Below are 22954 nucleotides of genomic sequence, written 5' to 3' on the forward strand. Positions count from 1 at the left end.
CACCCTCATGGCCCAATCCCGCTCGGGTCAGCTTGGCCCTTGGCTGTGTCACCACCAATTTCTTCATCGCCCGGCTTCTGCTACCGCCAAACGCCCACCCGGTGGTCTAGCTCCCCACACGTCTCCACACACCTCCGCCTCCCTGGCTCAGGCTCCGCTAGCGCCGACGGCCTTCCCCCCCACACACCCCCACCGGCACCCCCTTCAAAGCCGCTGTCACACACAGGTGGAGCCCTTGACCGAGCAGTGTCGTGGGACAGTCCTGGCCCCTTAGAGGCCCCCACTACTGAGTGGATGGGTGGCTGGGTTGGCAGGGTGGTGGAGCGAATGAGTGGGTGGCTAGGTGGGAGGGTGAGAGAAGCAGTGAAGGAGTGGGTGGCTGATTGGGAAAGTGAGCGGGCGGGTTAGAGGAGTTCATGAGGGAGGAAGCAGCCAGTGAGAGAACGGGCGATGGGGCGATGGGGCGAGGGGTGAGGGAGCGAAGGAGCCAGTCTGGCGTTGCCAGCCGTGTGGTATTCCAATCACGAAATCCACGTGGAGTTTCCTTTCACAAAACAGCAAGAGTTTCTGTAGGAGGCAGCCGAGCACGAGGAACCGGGAGGGCCCGAGTCTCCAACTCACCTCTCCGTGCATTGGATTTTGAGGCTCTCTATCTATGGGCTGAGGCCAGGGGGAAGGTGACTGAAGTCTCAGGAAGAGCAGGTGAAGCGGATGAAGGGCACGGTGTTTCTTGAGGCATGAAGAGCAAGGAACCGCTCTGGTTTTCCCTCAGTTCTCAGCACCTTGTGCGTGCGTGGGTGCTTGTGCCTTCTGTGTGAAAGGAGAGGGGACGGCAGGGGAGGGGAAGGGAGGGGAGGGGACTGGGGGGACAGCGGAGGGGAGGGGAAGGGAGAGGCGGGAAGCTGTAGCGAGAGGAGTGAGGAACCAGCGATCGTCCTGCATTGGTGGGTGGGTGCTGTTGGCCGCTGGTGATGGTAGTGGTGGTAGTGGTGGTGGCGATGGGGGTGGTGGTGACGGCGATGGGGGTGGTGGTGGAGGGTGGTGGGTCCGCTGGCAGCCAGAGGAGTAGAGAGGCTGACCTGGCCTGTGTGCGTGGGGCTGCGAGGGCCCTTGGGTGAGCCTAGGGCAAGGAAGAGGGGACACGCTGAAGGGTGAAGATGGGTGGAGGGCGGGCGAGCGGGCCAGCCAGGAGAAAAGGAAGCGCTGACGGACAAGGGCTGGGCGGGAAGTCCCGTCTCATTGGGGCGTAGGTGGACCGGGCGGGCCTGTTGGCCAAAAGGGGAGGTGTGGTGCGAAGACGAAGCCGACGTCGGTGGTGGACGGCGGAGAAGAAGAAGAAAGGCTTCCCTGACCGGGAATCGAACCCGGGCCGCGGCGGTGAGAGCGCCGAATCCTAACCACTAGACCACCAGGGAGCGTCGGCCTGCATGCCCCGCGCTCCCGCCCTGGAGCCAGCGCCTCCTCTCGAGCTGGCAGCTGGCAGCTGGCAGCTTGGCGCCTGGCGCCTGGCACCTGCACCGCCGGCTGGGCTTCACTTGCTAACCAAATCCCGCCAGCCCACCCGGCGCCCCTGGCAACCCGACCGCCCTCAGCCTTAGCAGCTCCCCTCCTGCTCGGGGCACCCTCAAAACATCGCCGCGCCTCCTTCTGCCACACACCCTCCCGCGCCTGCAAGCACAGCTGCGTGCCAGCCCGGCCGCCCTCTGCGGCCCCGGGTCTCGGCAAAAGGTCAGCCCGCTGCGTTGGCCGGGAATCGAACCCGGGTCAACTGCTTGGAAGGCAGCTATGCTCACCACTATACCACCAACGACGCACGGCCCGGCCAGCGCCCACAGGCCGGCCGGGACTGCCACGAGCGAGCGCCGCCACCGCCTGACGCGGGCCTGCCCGACGCCCGCAGCTCTTGGCTGCCACGGCGCCAAAAAGCGCCAGCCCAGCCCAGCCCAGCCCAGAGCCCAGCAGCTCCGCTGCGCCGGCCTTCTGCTGCAGCCGTGCTGCTCCCGACTGAGCCCTCGGCTCCACGTTGCGGCGTGGGGCCGGGCGCGGGGCCCAGTGACGCCGCCGCCACGGCCCGACAGCCAGAAGGACGGTCCTCACACACTCGGTCGCCTCCCACGCTTTCCTGCCCCTGCCGGCCTCACGGAGCCCACTCCCACAAGGACTTCGGGTGGCGCGGGCCTGGCCTGGCCTGGCCTGGCCGGGCCCAGCAGGGCGGGCAGGGCCGCTCGTCTGGGGCGACCACGTGGCAGGCCAGGTACCAGGTGGCGGTGGGCGGAGGGAGGAAGAAGGGCACGCCCCTTGAGGGCGAGAGGCTGGGTCGCAGACCTCGCGCCGGTGGCCAAAAAGGGCGGCTGCCTCCCCGTCGGGGAATCGAACCCCGGTCTCCCGCGTGACAGGCGGGGATACTCACCACTATACTAACGAGGACAGCGACGCCCGCCCCGCCCTCTGGGAGCCAGTCCGCTGTCCCGAGCCCTGGTACGCCCGGCCCTGCCCTCCCTCGTCCGCCTGCCCACCGCAAGCATCTGGCACGTGCGGGACACACGCTCACACAACAAAGCACTCTGGACAAAGGCGAGGCGAGCCGACCCGGTCCGGAGCCTGACCTCGAGCTGCACCCGGCTGCCACCCAGCCAACCCGGTGCGCCCTGCCCCGCCGCCTCCGACGCGGGCATCGAGCCACCGCGCCGGGAGGAGGGGAAGACGCGCGGACTAGCAAGCGCCGCTCGGGGAGGAGGGGAGGAGGGCGTGGCGGCCTGCACGCCGCAGCGAGCGGCAGAGACTGACTTGGCTTGCCCTCCGCCGCTTGCGCACCCACGCCGAGGAACGGTACCGGGCGTCCGCGCCGGGTCCCAGCCAGGGGAGCGGCCACGCGCCCAGGCCCGCCGTCAGGATGGCCGAGCGGTCTAAGGCGCTGCGTTCAGGTCGCAGTCTCCCCTGGAGGCGTGGGTTCGAATCCCACTCCTGACAAGCCCACCTTTTAGCCCCAGAGACGCCCACCGATGCCCTCTTCCCGGCTCGCGCCCTCTTTGCCCACTCTCCAATCTCTCGCCCCCGTGGTCGCACGCCTCCGCCCCTCCGCTCCTGGCGCCCACCCGAAAGGCTCGCGCATAAACGCCAGTGTCGCAAGCGCCGGCGCCTTCAACCCTCCGCCACAGGCCATTCGGACACGCAGAGGTGGTTTCTCTGAATCACCTCCTAGGCTCTTTCCCCAGAGGAAAAGAGCCTCTCTTTCTTTGGCCCGCAGGTGGTACGGGAGCCGGCGAGGAGGGGCAGTGGGGATTCGGGTCCACGGGACACGTCGACCATCCCACAAGACCCTCCATCCTCTGCCTACACACACACACACACACACACACACACACACACACGTACACATCGACGCCCCCATTCCCCAGGCGCAGAGCACCCGGCAGGCCAGGCCAAACCCGCAATGATAGCCACCCCCCCCCCACCTTCGCCCTCTACCACCCCGGGCCGGCCCATAAACTCCAAGCCCCTGCCGAGACCACCTCGGCGCCACACCTCACCCCCAGGCCCCCAGCGCCAAGCGCACCAGCGCCTTGGGTCCCCATCTCTGCGCGTCGAGGCGCTGAGCACAACAGGCGCGCTCAGCAGCGCCTGCCGCAGGTCACCTGTCCTGATTGGGATTCAGGCACGGGCCACGTTTGCGGCAGCGTGACGGGCCTGGGCGGCGGAGAAAGGGCAGACCGGGGCGAGTCCGCTTCTCCCCGCTCCCACCCCCGGCCCCTCCCCAGCGCGCGACACTTCTGCCTTCCCGCACACACCCGCTGGCACCGCCACCGCCGCCACGACCACCACGATCCAGCAGCCTCTCCTTCTGGTTGCTCCTTTGCTCCCTGCGCCATCGGGCCCCTGGTGCACGCTCCAGGCGAACAGTGTGTGGCTCAGCTCGCCTCCGACCGGGGACCAGTGTCCCGCGGGACAACTGGTGAGCGCCGGCTGTGGCTGCGTCGGATGGCGACCGCCGCCGGTGCATGGGTGGTTCAGTGGTAGAATTCTCGCCTGCCACGCGGGAGGCCCGGGTTCGATTCCCGGCCCATGCAGCGCCTGGTCCCCTTTTGGTCCTCCAGACCCAGCGCCTAAGCAGAGCGCAGCCTCCTTCCGCTCCAGCTGCACCCCCCTGGCCTGCACCTGCACCAGCACCTACGCACCTGCCCCGCTCGCTTGCTCGCTTGCGTCTGGGCTCGCCTCACACGCGACTCACCCAACTGGGTCCCACCCGCCGGCCCCTTGCAAGACAGTTCCCTCACCCCTGGCGCCTCTCACACCTGCCTCCTCATCCCTTGCATCTCTCTCGCTCGCTCTCCCTCGCCCTTCTGTCACCAGCAATCTATTCTGCGTCCAGGCGTCCCCAACCGCAATGCATCCTTGCACTCACTCGCCCTGTCCCTTGGCCTTTCTTCACCCTGAAAGTTAAGCCCATGGCTCCCAAACCTCTAGACAGGAAGTCTTCTCTCCTAACAGTCACACGCCGTGTGTCTCCTACACGGTCACGCAGTCATCCAAGCACACCAGGGACCTCAAAGTACCTCCACTAACATCATCGCATATGCACACTCTATGTTCTCTAGGCTGTGCTTACCCACGACAAGTCTTCTCATCCCTCCGAACCACCTTAACCGCCCCTCACGCCCTACAACCCACAACTTTGCTCAAGGATTCTGACCTGCATCTGTCCCTTGGGTCTCTTTTAATCTAGGCCCCCAAACACATACCTGACAAGCCCATGTGTGGCCTCCCAGGGAATTATTCACGATTCTGGTCCACTTGCCCTTCCTACCTCCTTCTCACATCACCTGGATATTCTCTCGCTCTCTCCTCTCTTTCTCTCCCTTTGTCTGTCTGTGTATGTCTTCTCTTTCTCTGTGTCTATCTCTGTCTCATCTGTCTCATCTGTCTCTCTCCTCTTTCTTTCACCCTCTCTCTCCCTTTGTCCGTCTCTCTTTCTGGCTCTCGTTCTAGCTGTCTTTGTCTGTGTGTCCCTGTCTGTCTGTCTGTCTGTCTGGTAATGTCTTCTTTCTCTGGGTCTATCTTTCTCCCTCTACTCTCTCTGTCTCTCATCTCTCTTTCACTCTGTCTCCCTGTCTCTACAACTCTCCCTGTGCACTGTCTGGCACCCTGGAGTACTTCCCGACTCACCCCAGAGCCACTCGTTATTCTGGTCGCCTCCAGACCATCTGGCCCGGGGGGTCACCGGGTACCTCTCTGACCACAAGGGGTTGGATCTTCCTTCCACCGGTCGCCAATCGGATGTTCCTTTCCGCCTCCAGACTCGCCCTCCCGGCAGGCCCGCTGCCCCTACCCAGGCCCTGGGCTCCCCACCCAGCCGCCAGGCATCCCTCGCCATGCCCCTGTCTCCCAGGTCCTCAGTTGACAACGTCTGACCGCTGGAGCTCCCCTGACCTGGCCTCCCAGGGCTCCTGGGATCTCGAGCCAGCCCCTCGTCCACAGTGGAAGCGGAGGACAGCGCCATCCTCGGGCGAGTCGCTCCCACGCTCCCATCCATGGGGTGGTCCTCAGAATCTCTGCCCGACTGCCAGCGGGGCTCTCAGCCCTGCCCGCCCATCATGCTCGCACCTGGGCGCACTCTCCCGCACACACACACACAAACACACACACACACACACACACACACACACACACACACACACACACACCTCTTCTAGCCACCATCCAAGCCCGGGCGCCATGTGTCCTTCTGTCCTCTTTCTGCTGTCACGACCTTTGTCCCGGCCTGCGCGGTGTCCCGCCCGGGACGACGGTTCCCGTTCATCCACCCAAGACCCACGGGCAAGAAAACTGCCCTGGCCGCCGGTCGGGGTGTGTATCGCCATAGGGAATCCTCTCCGGGCGCGGCCGCGGCGCCTTGACCTCGCCCTAGTCCCGCCCACAGCACACTATGGGTCCTTGACTGGACGTCAGCGGTCATCTTCGCTGTCAACAAACTTTGGGCAGCCAGCCGACTGAGCTGTGCGGTTGACTTTGGGGAGCAGCCACAGAGCAAGCCGGAAAGAGGGATGAAGAGCCGGGTGGCCCTGTGGTGAGGCGGCAGTGGGGAACTACTCCAACACATCCAATCTAGGCGCTGTGTAGATGGACATTCTCCATTTGTCCCTGGCCATCTGGGGATAGGATTCCGAGCCTAGGTATTGCCAGCCAATGTCCCCCCACCCTCATGGCCCAATCCCGCTCGGGTCAGCTTGGCCCTTGGCTGTGTCACCACCAATTTCTTCATCGCCCGGCTTCTGCTACCGCCAAACGCCCACCCGGTGGTCTAGCTCCCCACACGTCTCCACACACCTCCGCCTCCCTGGCTCAGGCTCCGCTAGCGCCGACGGCCTTCCCCCCCACACACCCCCACCGGCACCCCCTTCAAAGCCGCTGTCACACACAGGTGGAGCCCTTGACCGAGCAGTGTCGTGGGACAGTCCTGGCCCCTTAGAGGCCCCCACTACTGAGTGGATGGGTGGCTGGGTTGGCAGGGTGGTGGAGCGAATGAGTGGGTGGCTAGGTGGGAGGGTGAGAGAAGCAGTGAAGGAGTGGGTGGCTGATTGGGAAAGTGAGCGGGCGGGTTAGAGGAGTTCATGAGGGAGGAAGCAGCCAGTGAGAGAACGGGCGATGGGGCGATGGGGCGAGGGGTGAGGGAGCGAAGGAGCCAGTCTGGCGTTGCCAGCCGTGTGGTATTCCAATCACGAAATCCACGTGGAGTTTCCTTTCACAAAACAGCAAGAGTTTCTGTAGGAGGCAGCCGAGCACGAGGAACCGGGAGGGCCCGAGTCTCCAACTCACCTCTCCGTGCATTGGATTTTGAGGCTCTCTATCTATGGGCTGAGGCCAGGGGGAAGGTGACTGAAGTCTCAGGAAGAGCAGGTGAAGCGGATGAAGGGCACGGTGTTTCTTGAGGCATGAAGAGCAAGGAACCGCTCTGGTTTTCCCTCAGTTCTCAGCACCTTGTGCGTGCGTGGGTGCTTGTGCCTTCTGTGTGAAAGGAGAGGGGACGGCAGGGGAGGGGAAGGGAGGGGAGGGGACTGGGGGGACAGCGGAGGGGAGGGGAAGGGAGAGGCGGGAAGCTGTAGCGAGAGGAGTGAGGAACCAGCGATCGTCCTGCATTGGTGGGTGGGTGCTGTTGGCCGCTGGTGATGGTAGTGGTGGTAGTGGTGGTGGCGATGGGGGTGGTGGTGACGGCGATGGGGGTGGTGGTGGAGGGTGGTGGGTCCGCTGGCAGCCAGAGGAGTAGAGAGGCTGACCTGGCCTGTGTGCGTGGGGCTGCGAGGGCCCTTGGGTGAGCCTAGGGCAAGGAAGAGGGGACACGCTGAAGGGTGAAGATGGGTGGAGGGCGGGCGAGCGGGCCAGCCAGGAGAAAAGGAAGCGCTGACGGACAAGGGCTGGGCGGGAAGTCCCGTCTCATTGGGGCGTAGGTGGACCGGGCGGGCCTGTTGGCCAAAAGGGGAGGTGTGGTGCGAAGACGAAGCCGACGTCGGTGGTGGACGGCGGAGAAGAAGAAGAAAGGCTTCCCTGACCGGGAATCGAACCCGGGCCGCGGCGGTGAGAGCGCCGAATCCTAACCACTAGACCACCAGGGAGCGTCGGCCTGCATGCCCCGCGCTCCCGCCCTGGAGCCAGCGCCTCCTCTCGAGCTGGCAGCTGGCAGCTGGCAGCTTGGCGCCTGGCGCCTGGCACCTGCACCGCCGGCTGGGCTTCACTTGCTAACCAAATCCCGCCAGCCCACCCGGCGCCCCTGGCAACCCGACCGCCCTCAGCCTTAGCAGCTCCCCTCCTGCTCGGGGCACCCTCAAAACATCGCCGCGCCTCCTTCTGCCACACACCCTCCCGCGCCTGCAAGCACAGCTGCGTGCCAGCCCGGCCGCCCTCTGCGGCCCCGGGTCTCGGCAAAAGGTCAGCCCGCTGCGTTGGCCGGGAATCGAACCCGGGTCAACTGCTTGGAAGGCAGCTATGCTCACCACTATACCACCAACGACGCACGGCCCGGCCAGCGCCCACAGGCCGGCCGGGACTGCCACGAGCGAGCGCCGCCACCGCCTGACGCGGGCCTGCCCGACGCCCGCAGCTCTTGGCTGCCACGGCGCCAAAAAGCGCCAGCCCAGCCCAGCCCAGCCCAGAGCCCAGCAGCTCCGCTGCGCCGGCCTTCTGCTGCAGCCGTGCTGCTCCCGACTGAGCCCTCGGCTCCACGTTGCGGCGTGGGGCCGGGCGCGGGGCCCAGCGACGCCGCCGCCACGGCCCGACAGCCAGAAGGACGGTCCTCACTCACTCGGTCGCCTCCCACGCTTTCCTGCCCCTGCCGGCCTCACGGAGCCCACTCCCACAAGGACTTCGGGTAGCGCGGGCCTGGCCTGGCCTGGCCTGGCCGGGCCCAGCAGGGCGGGCAGGGCCGCTCGTCTGGGGCGACCACGTGGCAGGCCAGGTACCAGGTGGCGGTGGGCGGAGGGAGGAAGAAGGGCACGCCCCTTGAGGGCGAGAGGCTGGGTCGCAGACCTCGCGCCGGTGGCCAAAAAGGGCGGCTGCCTCCCCGTCGGGGAATCGAACCCCGGTCTCCCGCGTGACAGGCGGGGATACTCACCACTATACTAACGAGGACAGCGACGCCCGCCCCGCCCTCTGGGCGCCAGTCCGCTGTCCCGAGCCCTGGTACGCCCGGCCCTGCCCTCCCTCGTCCGCCTACCCACCGCAAGCATCTGGCACGTGCGGGACACACGCTCACACAACAAAGCACTCTGGACAAAGGCGAGGCGAGCCGACCCGGTCCGGAGCCTGACCTCGAGCTGCACCCGGCTGCCACCCAGCCAACCCGGTGCGCCCTGCCCCGCCGCCTCCGACGCGGGCATCGAGCCACCGCGCCGGGAGGAGGGGAAGACGCGCGGACTAGCAAGCGCCGCTCGGGGAGGAGGGGAGGAGGGCGTGGCGGCCTGCACGCCGCAGCGAGCGGCAGAGACTGACTTGGCTTGCCCTCCGCCGCTTGCGCACCCACGCCGAGGAACGGTACCGGGCGTCCGCGCCGGGTCCCAGCCAGGGGAGCGGCCACGCGCCCAGGCCCGCCGTCAGGATGGCCGAGCGGTCTAAGGCGCTGCGTTCAGGTCGCAGTCTCCCCTGGAGGCGTGGGTTCGAATCCCACTCCTGACAAGCCCACCTTTTAGCCCCGGAGACGCCCACCGATGCCCTCTTCCCGGCTCGCGCCCTCTTTGCCCACTCTCCAATCTCTCGCCCCCGTGGTCGCACGCCTCCGCCCCTCCGCTCCTGGCGCCCACCCGAAAGGCTCGCGCATAAACGCCAGTGTCGCAAGCGCCGGCGCCTTCAACCCTCCGCCACAGGCCATTCGGACACGCAGAGGTGGTTTCTCTGAATCACCTCCTCGGCTCTTTCCCCAGAGGAAAAGAGCCTCTCTTTCTTTGGCCCGCAGGTGGTACGGGAGCCGGCGAGGAGGGGCAGTGGGGATTCGGGTCCACGGGACACGTCGACCATCCCACAAGACCCTCCATCCTCTGCCTACACACACACACACAACACACACACACACACACACACACGCACACATCGACGCCCCCATTCCCCAGGCGCAGAGCACCCGGCAGGCCAGGCCAAACCCGAAATGATAGCCACCCCCCCCACCTTCGCCCTCTACCACCCCGGGCCGGCCCATAAACTCCAAGCCCCTGCCGAGACCACCTCGGCGCCACACCTCACCCCCAGGCCCCCAGCGCCAAGCGCACCAGCGCCTTGGGTCCCCATCTCTGCGCGTCGAGGCGCTGAGCACAACAGGCGCGCTCAGCAGCGCCTGCCGCAGGTCACCTGTCCTGATTGGGATTCAGGCACGGGCCACGTTTGCGGCAGCGTGACGGGCCTGGGCGGCGGAGAAAGGGCAGACCGGGGCGAGTCCGCTTCTCCCCGCTCCCACCCCCGGCCCCTCCCCAGCGCGCGACACTTCTGCCTTCCCGCACACACCCGCTGCCACCGCCACCGCCGCCACGACCACCACGATCCAGCAGCCTCTCCTTCTGGTTGCTCCTTTGCTCCCTGCGCCATCGGGCCCCTGGTGCACGCGCCAGGCGAACAGTGTGTGGCTCAGCTCGCCTCCGACCGGGGACCAGTGTCCCGCGGGACAACTGGTGAGCGCCGGCTGTGACTGCGTCGGATGGCGGCCGCCGCCGGTGCATGGGTGGTTCAGTGGTAGAATTCTCGCCTGCCACGCGGGAGGCCCGGGTTCGATTCCCGGCCCATGCAGCGCCTGGTCCCCTTTTGGTCCTCCAGACCCAGCGCCTAAGCAGAGCGCAGCCTCCTTCCGCTCCAGCTGCACCCCCCTGGCCTGCACCTGCACCAGCACCTACGCACCTGCCCCGCTCGCTTGCTCGCTTGCGTCTGGGCTCGCCTCACACGCGACTCACCCAACTGGGTCCCACCCGCCGGCCCCTTGCAAGACAGTTCCCTCACCCCTGGCGCCTCTCACACCTGCCTCCTCATCCCTTGCATCTCTCTCGCTCGCTCTCCCTCGCCCTTCTGTCACCAGCAATCTATTCTGCGTCCAGGCGTCCCCAACCGCAATGCATCCTTGCACTCACTCGCCCTGTCCCTTGGCCTTTCTTCACCCTGAAAGTTAAGCCCATGGCTCCCAAACCTCTAGACAGGAAGTCTTCTCTCCTAACAGTCACACGCCGTGTGTCTCCTACACGGTCACGCAGTCATCCAAGCACACCAGGGACCTCAAAGTACCTCCACTAACATCATCGCATATGCACACTCTATGTTCTCTAGGCTGTGCTTACCCACGACAAGTCTTCTCATCCCTCCGAACCACCTTAACCGCCCCTCACGCCCTACAACCCACAACTTTGCTCAAGGATTCTGACCTGCATCTGTCCCTTGGGTCTCTTTTAATCTAGGCCCCCAAACACATACCTGACAAGCCCATGTGTGGCCTCCCAGGGAATTATTCACGATTCTGGTCCACTTGCCCTTCCTACCTCCTTCTCACATCACCTGGATATTCTCTCGCTCTCTCCTCTCTTTCTCTCCCTTTGTCTGTCTGTGTATGTCTTCTCTTTCTCTGTGTCTATCTCTGTCTCATCTGTCTCATCTGTCTCTCTCCTCTTTCTTTCACCCTCTCTCTCCCTTTGTCCGTCTCTCTTTCTGGCTCTCGTTCTAGCTGTCTTTGTCTGTGTGTCCCTGTCTGTCTGTCTGTCTGTCTGGTAATGTCTTCTTTCTCTGGGTCTATCTTTCTCCCTCTACTCTCTCTGTCTCTCATCTCTCTTTCACTCTGTCTCCCTGTCTCTACAACTCTCCCTGTGCACTGTCTGGCACCCTGGAGTACTTCCCGACTCACCCCAGAGCCACTCGTTATTCTGGTCGCCTCCAGACCATCTGGCCCGGGGGGTCACCGGGTACCTCTCTGACCACAAGGGGTTGGATCTTCCTTCCACCGGTCACCAATCGGATGTTCCTTTCCGCCTCCAGACTCGCCCTCCCGGCAGGCCCGCTGCCCCTACCCAGGCCCTGGGCTCCCCACCCAGCCGCCAGGCATCCCTCGCCATGCCCCTGTCTCCCAGGTCCTCAGTTGACAACGTCTGACCGCTGGAGCTCCCCTGACCTGGCCTCCCAGGGCTCCTGGGATCTCGAGCCAGCCCCTCGTCCACAGTGGAAGCGGAGGACAGCGCCATCCTCGGGCGAGTCGCTCCCACGCTCCCATCCATGGGGTGGTCCTCAGAATCTCTGCCCGACTGCCAGCGGGGCTCTCAGCCCTGCCCGCCCATCATGCTCGCACCTGGGCGCACTCTCCCGCACACACACACACAAACACACACACACACACACACACACACACACACACACACACACACACACCTCTTCTAGCCACCATCCAAGCCCGGGCGCCATGTGTCCTTCTGTCCTCTTTCTGCTGTCACGACCTTTGTCCCGGCCTGCGCGGTGTCCCGCCCGGGACGACGGTTCCCGTTCATCCACCCAAGACCCACGGGCAAGAAAACTGCCCTGGCCGCCGGTCGGGGTGTGTATCGCCATAGGGAATCCTCTCCGGGCGCGGCCGCGGCGCCTTGACCTCGCCCTAGTCCCGCCCACAGCACACTATGGGTCCTTGACTGGATGTCAGCGGTCATCTTCGCTGTCAACAAACTTTGGGCAGCCAGCCGACTGAGCTGTGCGGTTGACTTTGGGGAGCAGTCACAGAGCAAGCCGGACAGAGGGATGAAGAGCCGGGTGGCCCTGTGGTGAGGCGGCAGTGGGGAACTACTCCAACACATCCAATCTAGGCGCTGTGTAGATGGACATTCTCCATTTGTCCCTGGCCATCTGGGGATAGGATTCCGAGCCTAGGTATTGCCAGCCAATGTCCCCCCACCCTCGTGGCCCACTCCCACTCGGGTCAGCTTGGCCCTTGGCTGTGTCACCACCAATTTCTTCATCGCCCGGCTTCTGCTACCGCCAAACGCCCACCCGGTGGTCTAGCTCCCCACACGTCTCCACACACCTCCGCCTCCCTGGCTCAGGCTCCGCTAGCGCCGACGGCCTTCCCCCCCACACACCCCCACCGGCACACCCTTCAAAGCCGCTGTCACACACAGGTGGAGCCCTTGACCGAGCAGTGTCGTGGGACAGTCCTGGCCCCTTAGAGGCCCCCACTACTGAGTGGATGGGTGGCTGGGTTGGCAGGGTGGTTGAGCGAATGAGTGGGTGGCTAGGTGGGAGGGTGAGAGAAGCAGTGAAGCAGTGAAGGAGTGGGTGGCTGATTGGGAAAGTGAGCGGGCGGGTTAGAGGAGTTCATGAGGGAGGAAGCAGCCAGTGAGAGAATGGGCGATGGGGCGATGGGGCGAGGGGTGAGGGAGCGAAGGAGCCAGTCTGGCGTTGCCAGCCGTGTGGTATTCCAATCACGAAATCCACGTGGAGTTTCCTTTCACAAAACAGCAAGAGTTTCTGTAGGAGGCAGCCGAGCACGAGGAACCGGGAGGGCCCGAGTCTCCAACTCACCTCTCCGTGCATTGGATTTTGAGGCTCTCTATCTATGGGCTGAGGCCAGGGGGAAGGTGACTGAAGTCTCAGGAAGAGCAGGTGAAGCGGATGAAGGGCACGGTGTTTCTTGAGGCATGAAGAGCAAGGAACCGCTCTGGTTTTCCCTCAGTTCTCAGCACCTTGTGCGTGCGTGGGTGCTTGTGCCTTCTGTGTGAAAGGAGAGGGGACGGCAGGGGAGGGGAAGGGAGGGGAGGGGACTGGGGGGACAGCGGAGGGGAGGGGAAGGGAGAGGCGGGAAGCTGTAGCGAGAGGAGTGAGGAACCAGCGATCGTCCTGCATTGGTGGGTGGGTGCTGTTGGCCGCTGGTGATGGTAGTGGTGGTAGTGGTGGTGGCGATGGGGGTGGTGGTGGAGGGTGGTGGGTCCGCTGGCAGCCAGAGGAGTAGAGAGGCTGACCTGGCCTGTGTGCGTGGGGCTGCGAGGGCCCTTGGGTGAGCCTAGGGCAAGGAAGAGGGGACACGCTGAAGGGTGAAGATGGGTGGAGGGCGGGCGAGCGGGCCAGCCAGGAGAAAAGGAAGCGCTGACGGACAAGGGCTGGGCGGGAAGTCCCGTCTCATTGGGGCGTAGGTGGACCGGGCGGGCCTGTTGGCCAAAAGGGGAGGTGTGGTGCGAAGACGAAGCCGACGTCGGTGGTGGACGGCGGAGAAGAAGAAGAAAGGCTTCCCTGACCGGGAATCGAACCCGGGCCGCGGCGGTGAGAGCGCCGAATCCTAACCACTAGACCACCAGGGAGCGTCGGCCTGCGTGCCCCGCGCTCCCGCCCTGGAGCCAGCGCCTCCTCTCGAGCTGGCAGCTGGCAGCTGGCAGCTTGGCGCCTGGCGCCTGGCACCTGCACCGCCGGCTGGGCTTCACTTGCTAACCAAATCCCACCAGCCCACCCGGCGCCCCTGGCAACCCGACCGCCCTCAGCCTTAGCAGCTCCCCTCCTGCTCGGGGCACCCTCAAAACATCGCCACGCCTCCTTCTGCCACACACCCTCCCGCGCCTGCAAGCACAGCTGCGTGCCAGCCCGGCCGCCCTCTGCGGCCCCGGGCCTCGGCAAAAGGTCAGCCCGCTGCGTTGGCCGGGAATCGAACCCGGGTCAACTGCTTGGAAGGCAGCTATGCTCACCACTATACCACCAACGCCGCACGGCCCGGCCAGCGCCCACAGGCCGGCGGGGACTGCCACGAGCGAGCGCCGCCACCACCTGACGCGGGCCTGCCCGACGCCCGCAGCTCTTGGCTGCCACGGCGCCAAAAAGCGCCAGGCCAGCCCAGAGCCCAGCAGCTCCGCTGCGCCGGCCTTCTGCTGCAGCCGTGCTGCTCCCGACTGAGCCCTCGGCTCCACGTTGCGGCGTGGGGCCAGGCGCGGGGCCCAGCGACGCCGCCGCCACGGCCCGACAGCCAGAAGGACGGTCCTCACTCACTCGGTCGCCTCCCACGCTTTCCTGCCCCTGCCGGCCTCACGGAGCCCATTCCCACAAGGACTTCGGGTGGCGCGGGCCTGGCCTGGCCTGGCCTGGCCGGGCCCAGCAGGGCGGGCAGGGCCGCTCGTCTGGGGCGACCACGTGGCAGGCCAGGTACCAGGTGGCGGTGGGCGGAGGGAGGAAGAAGGGCACGCCCCTTGAGGGCGAGAGGCTGGGTCGCAGACCTCGCGCCGGTGGCCAAAAAGGGCGGCTGCCTCCCCGTCGGGGAATCGAACCCCGGTCTCCCGCGTGACAGGCGGGGATACTCACCACTATACTAACGAGGACAGCGACGCCCGCCCCGCCCTCTGGGCGCCAGTCCGCTGTCCCGAGCCCTGGTACGCCCGGCCCTGCCCTCCCTCGTCCGCCTGCCCACCGCAAGCATCTGGCACGTGCGGGACACACGCTCACACAACAAAGCACTCTGGACAAAGGCGAGGCGAGCCGACCCGGTCCGGAGCCTGACCTCGAGCTGCACCCGGCTGCCACCCAGCCAACCCGGTGCGCCCTGCCCCGCCGCCTCCGACGCGGGCATCGAGCCACCGCGCCGGGAGGAGGGGAAGACGCGCGGACTAGCAAGCGCCGCTCGGGGAGGAGGGGAGGAGGGCGTGGCGCCCTGCACGCCGCAGCGAGCGGCAGAGACTGACTTGGCTTGCCCTCCGCCGCTTGCGCACCCACGCCGAGGAACGGTACCGGGCGTCCGCGCCGGGTCCCAGCCAGGGGAGCGGCCACGCGCCCAGGCCCGCCGTCAGGATGGCCGAGCGGTCTAAGGCGCTGCGTTCAGGTCGCAGTCTCCCCTGGAGGCGTGGGTTCGAATCCCACTCCTGACAAGCCCACCTTTTAGCCCCGGAGACGCCCACCGATGCCCTCTTCCCGGCTCGCGCCCTCTTTGCCCACTCTCCAATCTCTCGCCCCCGTGGTCGCACGCCTCCGCCCCTCCGCTCCTGGCGCCCACCCGAAAGACTCGCGCATAAACCCCAGTGTCGCAAGCGCCGGCGCCTTCAACCCTCCGCCACAGGCCATTCGGACACGCAGAGGTGGTTTCTCTGAATCACCTCCTCGGCTCTTTCCCCAGAGGAAAAGAGCCTCTCTTTCTTTGGCCCGCAGGTGGTACGGGAGCCGGCGAGGAGGGGCAGTGGGGATTCGGGTCCACGGGACACGTCGACCATCCCACAAGACCCTCCATCCTCTGCCTACACACATACACACAACACACACCCACACACACACACGCACACATCGACGCCCCCATTCCCCAGGCGCAGAGCACCCGGCAGGCCAGGCCAAACCCGCAATGATAGCCACCCCCCCCCACCTTCGCCCTCTACCACCCCGGGCCGGCCCATAAACTCCAAGGCCCTGCCGAGACCACCTCGGCGCCACACCTCACCCCCAGGCCCCCAGCGCCAAGCGCACCAGCGCCTTGGGTCCCCATCTCTGCGCGTCGAGGCGCTGAGCACAACAGGCGCGCTCAGCAGCGCCTGCCGCAGGTCACCTGTCCTGATTGGGATTCAGGCACGGGCCACGTTTGCGGCAGCGTGACGGGCCTGGGCGGCGGAGAAAGGGCAGACCAGGGCGAGTCCGCTTCTCCCCGCTCCCACCCCCGGCCCCTCCCCAGCGCGCGACACTTCTGCCTTCCCGCACACACCCGCTGCCACCGCCACCGCCGCCACGACCACCACGATCCAGCAGCCTCTCCTTCTGGTTGCTCCTTTGCTCCCTGCGCCATCGGGCCCCTGGTGCACGCGCCAGGCGAACAGTGTGTGGCTCAGCTCGCCTCCGACCGGGGACCAGTGTCCCGCGGGACAACTGGTGAGCGCCGGCTGTGACTGCGTCGGATGGCGGCCGCCGCCGGTGCATGGGTGGTTCAGTGGTAGAATTCTCGCCTGCCACGCGGGAGGCCCGGGTTCGATTCCCGGCCCATGCAGCGCCTGGTCCCCTTTTGGTCCTCCAGACCCAGCGCCTAAGCAGAGCGCAGCCTCCTTCCGCTCCAGCTGCACCCCCCTGGCCTGCACCTGCACCAGCACCTACGCACCTGCCCCGCTCGCTTGCTCGCTTGCGTCTGCGCTCGCCTCACACGCGACTCACCCAACTGGGTCCCACCCGCCGGCCCCTTGCAAGACAGTTCCCTCACCCCTGGCGCCTCTCACACCTGCCTCCTCATCCCTTGCATCTCTCTCGCTCGCTCTCCCTCGCCCTTCTGTCACCAGCAATCTATTCTGCGTCCAGGCGTCCCCAACCGCAATGCATCCTTGCACTCACTCGCCCTGTCCCTTGGCCTTTCTTCACCCTGAAAGTTAAGCCCATGGCTCCCAAACCTCTAGACAGGAAGTCTTCTCTCCTAACAGTCACACGCCGTGTGTCTCCTACACGGTCACGCAGTCATCCAAGCACACCAGGGACCTCAAAGTACCTCCACTAACATCATCGCATATGCACACTCTATGTTCTCTAGGCTGTGCTTACCCACGACAAGTCTTCTCATCCCTCCGAACCACCTTAACCGCCCCTCACGCCCTACAACCCACAACTTTGCTCAAGGATTCTGACCTGCATCTGTCCCTTGGGTCTCTTTTAATCTAGGCCCCCAAACACATACCTGACAAGCCCATGTGTGGCCTCCCAGGGAATTATTCACGATTCTGGTCCACTTGCCCTTCCTACCTCCTTCTCACATCACCTGGATATTCTCTCGCTCTCTCCTCTCTTTCTCTCCCTTTGTCTGTCTGTGTATGTCTTCTCTTTCTCTGTGTCTATCTCTGTCTCATCTGTCTCATCTGTCTCTCTCCTCTTTCTTTCACCCTCTCTCTCCCTTTGTCCGTCTCTCTTTCTGGCTCTCGTTCTAGCTGTCTTTGTCTGTGTGTCCCTGTCTGTCTGTCTGTCTGTCTGGTAATGTCTTCTTTCTCTGGGTCTATCTTTCTCCCTCTACTCTCTCTGTCTCTCATCTCTCTTTCACTCTGTCTCCCTGTCTCTACAACTCTCCCTGTGCACTGTCTGGCACCCTGGAGTACTTCCCGACTCACCCCAGAGCCACTCGTTATTCTGGTCGCCTCCAGACCATCTGGCCCGGGGGGTCACCGGGTACCTCTCTGACCACAAGGGGTTGGATCTTCCTTCCACCGGTCGCCAATCGGATGTTCCTTTCCGCCTCCAGACTCGCCCTCCCGGCAGGCCCGCTGCCCCTACCCAGGCCCTGGGCTCCCCACCCAGCCGCCAGGCATCCCTCGCCATGCCCCTGTCTCCCAGGTCCTCAGTTGACAACGTCTGACCGCTGGAGCTCCCCTGACCTGGCCTCCCAGGGCTCCTGGGATCTCGAGCCAGCCCCTCGTCCACAGTGGAAGCGGAGGACAGCGCCATCCTCGGGCGAGTCGCTCCCACGCTCCCATCCATGGGGTGGTCCTCAGAATCTCTGCCCGACTGCCAGCGGGGCTCTCAGCCCCGCCCGCCCATCATGCTCGCACCTGGGCGCACTCTCCCGCACACACACACACAAACACACACACACACACACACACACACACACACACACACCTCTTCTAGCCACCATCCAAGCCCGGGCGCCATGTGTCCTTCTGTCCTCTTTCTGCTGTCACGACCTTTGTCCCGGCCTGCGCGGTGTCCCGCCCGGGACGACGGTTCCCGTTCATCCACCCAAGACCCACGGGCAAGAAAACTGCCCTGGCCGCCGGTCGGGGTGTGTATCGCCATAGGGAATCCTCTCCGGGCGCGGCCGCGGCGCCTTGACCTCGCCCTAGTCCCGCCCACAGCACACTATGGGTCCTTGACTGGACGTCAGCGGTCATCTTCGCTGTCAACAAACTTTGGGCAGCCAGCCGACTGAGCTGTGCGGTTGACTTTGGGGAGCAGTCACAGAGCAAGCCGGACAGAGGGATGAAGAGCCGGGTGGCCCTGTGGTGAGGCGGCAGTGGGGAACTACTCCAACACATCCAATCTAGGCGCTGTGTAGATGGACATTCTCCATTTGTCCCTGGCCATCTGGGGATAGGATTCCGAGCCTAGGTATTGCCAGCCAATGTCCCCCCACCCTCGTGGCCCACTCCCGCTCGGGTCAGCTTGGCCCTTGGCTGTGTCACCACCAATTTCTTCATCGCCCGGCTTCTGCTACCGCCAAACGCCCACCCGGTGGTCTAGCTCCCCACACGTCTCCACACACCTCCGCCTCCCTGGCTCAGGCTCCGCTAGCGCCGACGGCCTTCCCCCCCACACACCCCCACCGGCACCCCCTTCAAAGCCGCTGTCACACACAGGTGGAGCCCTTGACCGAGCAGTGTCGTGGGACAGTCCTGGCCCCTTAGAGGCCCCCACTACTGAGTGGATGGGTGGCTGGGTTGGCAGGGTGGTTGAGCGAATGAGTGGGTGGCTAGGTGGGAGGGTGAGAGAAGCAGTGAAGCAGTGAAGGAGTGGGTGGCTGATTGGGAAAGTGAGCGGGCGGGTTAGAGGAGTTCATGAGGGAGGAAGCAGCGAGTGAGAGAACGGGCGATGGGGCGATGGGGCGAGGGGTGAGGGAGCGAAGGAGCCAGTCTGGCGTTGCCAGCCGTGTGGTATTCCAATCACGAAATCCACGTGGAGTTTCCTTTCACAAAACAGCAAGAGTTTCTGTAGGAGGCAGCCGAGCACGAGGAACCGGGAGGGCCCGAGTCTCCAACTCACCTCTCCGTGCATTGGATTTTGAGGCTCTCTATCTATGGGCTGAGGCCAGGGGGAAGGTGACTGAAGTCTCAGGAAGAGCAGGTGAAGCGGATGAAGGGCACGGTGTTTCTTGAGGCATGAAGAGCAAGGAACCGCTCTGGTTTTCCCTCAGTTCTCAGCACCTTGTGCGTGCGTGGGTGCTTGTGCCTTCTGTGTGAAAGGAGAGGGGACGGCAGGGGAGGGGAAGGGAGGGGAGGGGACTGGGGGGACAGCGGAGGGGAGGGGAAGGGAGAGGCGGGAAGCTGTAGCGAGAGGAGTGAGGAACCAGCGATCGTCCTGCATTGGTGGGTGGGTGCTGTTGGCCGCTGGTGATGGTAGTGGTGGTAGTGGTGGTGGCGATGGGGGTGGTGGTGACGGCGATGGGGGTGGTGGTGGAGGGTGGTGGGTCCGCTGGCAGCCAGAGGAGTAGAGAGGCTGACCTGGCCTGTGTGCGTGGGGCTGCGAGGGCCCTTGGGTGAGCCTAGGGCAAGGAAGAGGGGACACGCTGAAGGGTGAAGATGGGTGGAGGGCGGGCGAGCGGGCCAGCCAGGAGAAAAGGAAGCGCTGACGGACAAGGGCTGGGCGGGAAGTCCCGTCTCATTGGGGCGTAGGTGGACCGGGCGGGCCTGTTGGCCAAAAGGGGAGGTGTGGTGCGAAGACGAAGCCGACGTCGGTGGTGGACGGCGGAGAAGAAGAAGAAAGGCTTCCCTGACCGGGAATCGAACCCGGGCCGCGGCGGTGAGAGCGCCGAATCCTAACCACTAGACCACCAGGGAGCGTCGGCCTGCGTCCCCCGCGCTCCCGCCCTGGAGCCAGCGCCTCCTCTCGAGCTGGCAGCTGGCAGCTGGCAGCTTGGCGCCTGGCGCCTGGCACCTGCACCGCCGGCTGGGCTTCACTTGCTAACCAAATCCCGCCAGCCCACCCGGCGCCCCTGGCAACCCGACCGCCCTCAGCCTTAGCAGCTCCCCTCCTGCTCGGGGCACCCTCAAAACATCGCCGCGCCTCCTTCTGCCACACACCCTCCCGCGCCTGCAAGCACAGCTGCGTGCCAGCCCGGCCGCCCTCTGCGGCCCCGGGTCTCGGCAAAAGGTCAGCCCGCTGCGTTGGCCGGGAATCGAACCCGGGTCAACTGCTTGGAAGGCAGCTATGCTCACCACTATACCACCAACGCCGCACGGCCCGGCCAGCGCCCACAGGCCGGCCGGGACTGCCACGAGCGAGCGCCGCCACCGCCTGACGCGGGCCTGCCCGACGCCCGCAGCTCTTGGCTGCCACGGCGCCAAAAAGCGCCAGCCCAGCCCAGCCCAGCCCAGAGCCCAGCAGCTCCGCTGCGCCGGCCTTCTGCTGCAGCCGTGCTGCTCCCGACTGAGCCCTCGGCTCCACGTTGCGGCGTGGGGCCGGGCGCGGGGCCCAGCGACGCCGCCGCCACGGCCCGACAGCCAGAAGGACGGTCCTCACTCACTCGGTCGCCTCCCACGCTTTCCTGCCCCTGCCGGCCTCACGGAGCCCACTCCCACAAGGACTTCGGGTGGCGCGGGCCTGGCCTGGCCTGGCCTGGCCGGGCCCAGCAGGGCGGGCAGGGCCGCTCGTCTGGGGCGACCACGTGGCAGGCCAGGTACCAGGTGGCGGTGGGCGGAGGGAGGAAGAAGGGCACGCCCCTTGAGGGCGAGAGGCTGGGTCGCAGACCTCGCGCCGGTGGCCAAAAAGGGCGGCTGCCTCCCCGTCGGGGAATCGAACCCCGGTCTCCCGCGTGACAGGCGGGGATACTCACCACTATACTAACGAGGACAGCGACGCCCGCCCCGCCCTCTGGGCGCCAGTCCGCTGTCCCGAGCCCTGGTACGCCCGGCCCTGCCCTCCCTCGTCCGCCTGCCCACCGCAAGCATCTGGCACGTGCGGGACACACGCTCACACAACAAAGCACTCTGGACAAAGGCGAGGCGAGCCGACCCGGTCCGGAGCCTGACCTCGAGCTGCACCCGGCTGCCACCCAGCCAACCCGGTGCGCCCTGCCCCGCCGCCTCCGACGCGGGCATCGAGCCACCGCGCCGGGAGGAGGGGAAGACGCGCGGACTAGCAAGCGCCGCTCGGGGAGGAGGGGAGGAGGGCGTGGCGGCCTGCACGCCGCAGCGAGCGGCAGAGACTGACTTGGCTTGCCCTCCGCCGCTTGCGCACCCACGCCGAGGAACGGTACCGGGCGTCCGCGCCGGGTCCCAGCCAGGGGAGCGGCCACGCGCCCAGGCCCGCCGTCAGGATGGCCGAGCGGTCTAAGGCGCTGCGTTCAGGTCGCAGTCTCCCCTGGAGGCGTGGGTTCGAATCCCACTCCTGACAAGCCCACCTTTTAGCCCCAGAGACGCCCACCGATGCCCTCTTCCCGGCTCGCGCCCTCTTTGCCCACTCTCCAATCTCTCGCCCCCGTGGTCGCACGCCTCCGCCCCTCCGCTCCTGGCGCCCACCCGAAAGGCTCGCGCATAAACGCCAGTGTCGCAAGCGCCGGCGCCTTCAACCCTCCGCCACAGGCCATTCGGACACGCAGAGGTGGTTTCTCTGAATCACCTCCTCGGCTCTTTCCCCAGAGGAAAAGAGCCTCTCTTTCTTTGGCCCGCAGGTGGTACGGGAGCCGGCGAGGAGGGGCAGTGGGGATTCGGGTCCACGGGACACGTCGACCATCCCACAAGACCCTCCATCCTCTGCCTACACACACACACACACACACACACACACACACACACACGCACACATCGACGCCCCCATTCCCCAGGCGCAGAGCACCCGGCAGGCCAGGCCAAACCCGCAATGATAGCCACCCCCCCCTCACCTTCGCCCTCTACCACCCCGGGCCAGCCCATAAACTCCAAGCCCCTGCCGAGACCACCTCGGCGCCACACCTCACCCCCAGGCCCCCAGCGCCAAGCGCACCAGCGCCTTGGGTCCCCATCTCTGCGCGTCGAGGCGCTGAGCACAACAGGCGCGCTCAGCAGCGCCTGCCGCAGGTCACCTGTCCTGATTGGGATTCAGGCACGGGCCACGTTTGCGGCAGCGTGACGGGCCTGGGCGGCGGAGAAAGGGCAGACCGGGGCGAGTCCGCTTCTCCCCGCTCCCACCCCCGGCCCCTCCCCAGCGCGCGACACTTCTGCCTTCCCGCACACACCCGCTGGCACCGCCACCGCCGCCACGACCACCACGATCCAGCAGCCTCTCCTTCTGGTTGCTCCTTTGCTCCCTGCGCCATCGGGCCCCTGGTGCACGCTCCAGGCGAACAGTGTGTGGCTCAGCTCGCCTCCGACCGGGGACCAGTGTCCCGCGGGACAACTGGTGAGCGCCGGCTGTGGCTGCGTCGGATGGCGACCGCCGCCGGTGCATGGGTGGTTCAGTGGTAGAATTCTCGCCTGCCACGCGGGAGGCCCGGGTTCGATTCCCGGCCCATGCAGCGCCTGGTCCCCTTTTGGTCCTCCAGACCCAGCGCCTAAGCAGAGCGCAGCCTCCTTCCGCTCCAGCTGCACCCCCCTGGCCTGCACCTGCACCAGCACCTACGCACCTGCCCCGCTCGCTTGCTCGCTTGCGTCTGGGCTCGCCTCACACGCGACTCACCCAACTGGGTCCCACCCGCCGGCCCCTTGCAAGACAGTTCCCTCACCCCTGGCGCCTCTCACACCTGCCTCCTCATCCCTTGCATCTCTCTCGCTCGCTCTCCCTCGCCCTTCTGTCACCAGCAATCTATTCTGCGTCCAGGCGTCCCCAACCGCAATGCATCCTTGCACTC

At 65.7% G+C, this 22954-nt stretch overlaps 1 protein-coding gene and 20 non-coding genes across 21 annotated transcripts in view; 9 read left to right on the plus strand and 12 right to left on the minus strand.

Moving 5' to 3' along the window:
- Window positions 1–22954, plus strand: part of Apoa2 (apolipoprotein A2) — a 450260-nt gene that overhangs the window by 259296 nt on the left and 168010 nt on the right. The gene's annotated exons all lie outside the window — the stretch shown is intronic.
- Trnae-cuc (transfer RNA glutamic acid (anticodon CUC)) lies at window positions 1344–1415 on the minus strand. Its single transcript has one exon. It is a non-coding gene; the product is annotated as a tRNA-Glu (tRNA).
- On the minus strand, window positions 1739–1813 carry Trnag-ucc (transfer RNA glycine (anticodon UCC)). The gene has a single exon. It is a non-coding gene; the product is annotated as a tRNA-Gly (tRNA).
- Trnad-guc (transfer RNA aspartic acid (anticodon GUC)) lies at window positions 2356–2427 on the minus strand. Its single transcript has one exon. It is a non-coding gene; the product is annotated as a tRNA-Asp (tRNA).
- Window positions 2888–2970, plus strand: Trnal-cag (transfer RNA leucine (anticodon CAG)). Its single transcript has one exon. It is a non-coding gene; the product is annotated as a tRNA-Leu (tRNA).
- On the plus strand, window positions 3997–4067 carry Trnag-gcc (transfer RNA glycine (anticodon GCC)). The gene has a single exon. It is a non-coding gene; the product is annotated as a tRNA-Gly (tRNA).
- Window positions 7536–7607, minus strand: Trnae-cuc (transfer RNA glutamic acid (anticodon CUC)). Its single transcript has one exon. It is a non-coding gene; the product is annotated as a tRNA-Glu (tRNA).
- Window positions 7931–8005, minus strand: Trnag-ucc (transfer RNA glycine (anticodon UCC)). Its single transcript has one exon. It is a non-coding gene; the product is annotated as a tRNA-Gly (tRNA).
- Window positions 8548–8619, minus strand: Trnad-guc (transfer RNA aspartic acid (anticodon GUC)). The gene has a single exon. It is a non-coding gene; the product is annotated as a tRNA-Asp (tRNA).
- On the plus strand, window positions 9080–9162 carry Trnal-cag (transfer RNA leucine (anticodon CAG)). The gene has a single exon. It is a non-coding gene; the product is annotated as a tRNA-Leu (tRNA).
- Trnag-gcc (transfer RNA glycine (anticodon GCC)) lies at window positions 10190–10260 on the plus strand. Its single transcript has one exon. It is a non-coding gene; the product is annotated as a tRNA-Gly (tRNA).
- Window positions 13716–13787, minus strand: Trnae-cuc (transfer RNA glutamic acid (anticodon CUC)). Its single transcript has one exon. It is a non-coding gene; the product is annotated as a tRNA-Glu (tRNA).
- Window positions 14111–14182, minus strand: Trnag-ucc (transfer RNA glycine (anticodon UCC)). The gene has a single exon. It is a non-coding gene; the product is annotated as a tRNA-Gly (tRNA).
- On the minus strand, window positions 14718–14789 carry Trnad-guc (transfer RNA aspartic acid (anticodon GUC)). The gene has a single exon. It is a non-coding gene; the product is annotated as a tRNA-Asp (tRNA).
- Trnal-cag (transfer RNA leucine (anticodon CAG)) lies at window positions 15250–15332 on the plus strand. The gene has a single exon. It is a non-coding gene; the product is annotated as a tRNA-Leu (tRNA).
- On the plus strand, window positions 16359–16429 carry Trnag-gcc (transfer RNA glycine (anticodon GCC)). The gene has a single exon. It is a non-coding gene; the product is annotated as a tRNA-Gly (tRNA).
- Window positions 19896–19967, minus strand: Trnae-cuc (transfer RNA glutamic acid (anticodon CUC)). The gene has a single exon. It is a non-coding gene; the product is annotated as a tRNA-Glu (tRNA).
- Trnag-ucc (transfer RNA glycine (anticodon UCC)) lies at window positions 20291–20362 on the minus strand. Its single transcript has one exon. It is a non-coding gene; the product is annotated as a tRNA-Gly (tRNA).
- On the minus strand, window positions 20908–20979 carry Trnad-guc (transfer RNA aspartic acid (anticodon GUC)). Its single transcript has one exon. It is a non-coding gene; the product is annotated as a tRNA-Asp (tRNA).
- Window positions 21440–21522, plus strand: Trnal-cag (transfer RNA leucine (anticodon CAG)). The gene has a single exon. It is a non-coding gene; the product is annotated as a tRNA-Leu (tRNA).
- Trnag-gcc (transfer RNA glycine (anticodon GCC)) lies at window positions 22551–22621 on the plus strand. Its single transcript has one exon. It is a non-coding gene; the product is annotated as a tRNA-Gly (tRNA).

The sequence above is a fragment of the Castor canadensis genome, chromosome 11 (assembly GCF_047511655.1).
Source record: "Castor canadensis chromosome 11, mCasCan1.hap1v2, whole genome shotgun sequence".
In the NCBI taxonomy this organism is placed as follows: Eukaryota; Metazoa; Chordata; class Mammalia; order Rodentia; family Castoridae; genus Castor; species Castor canadensis.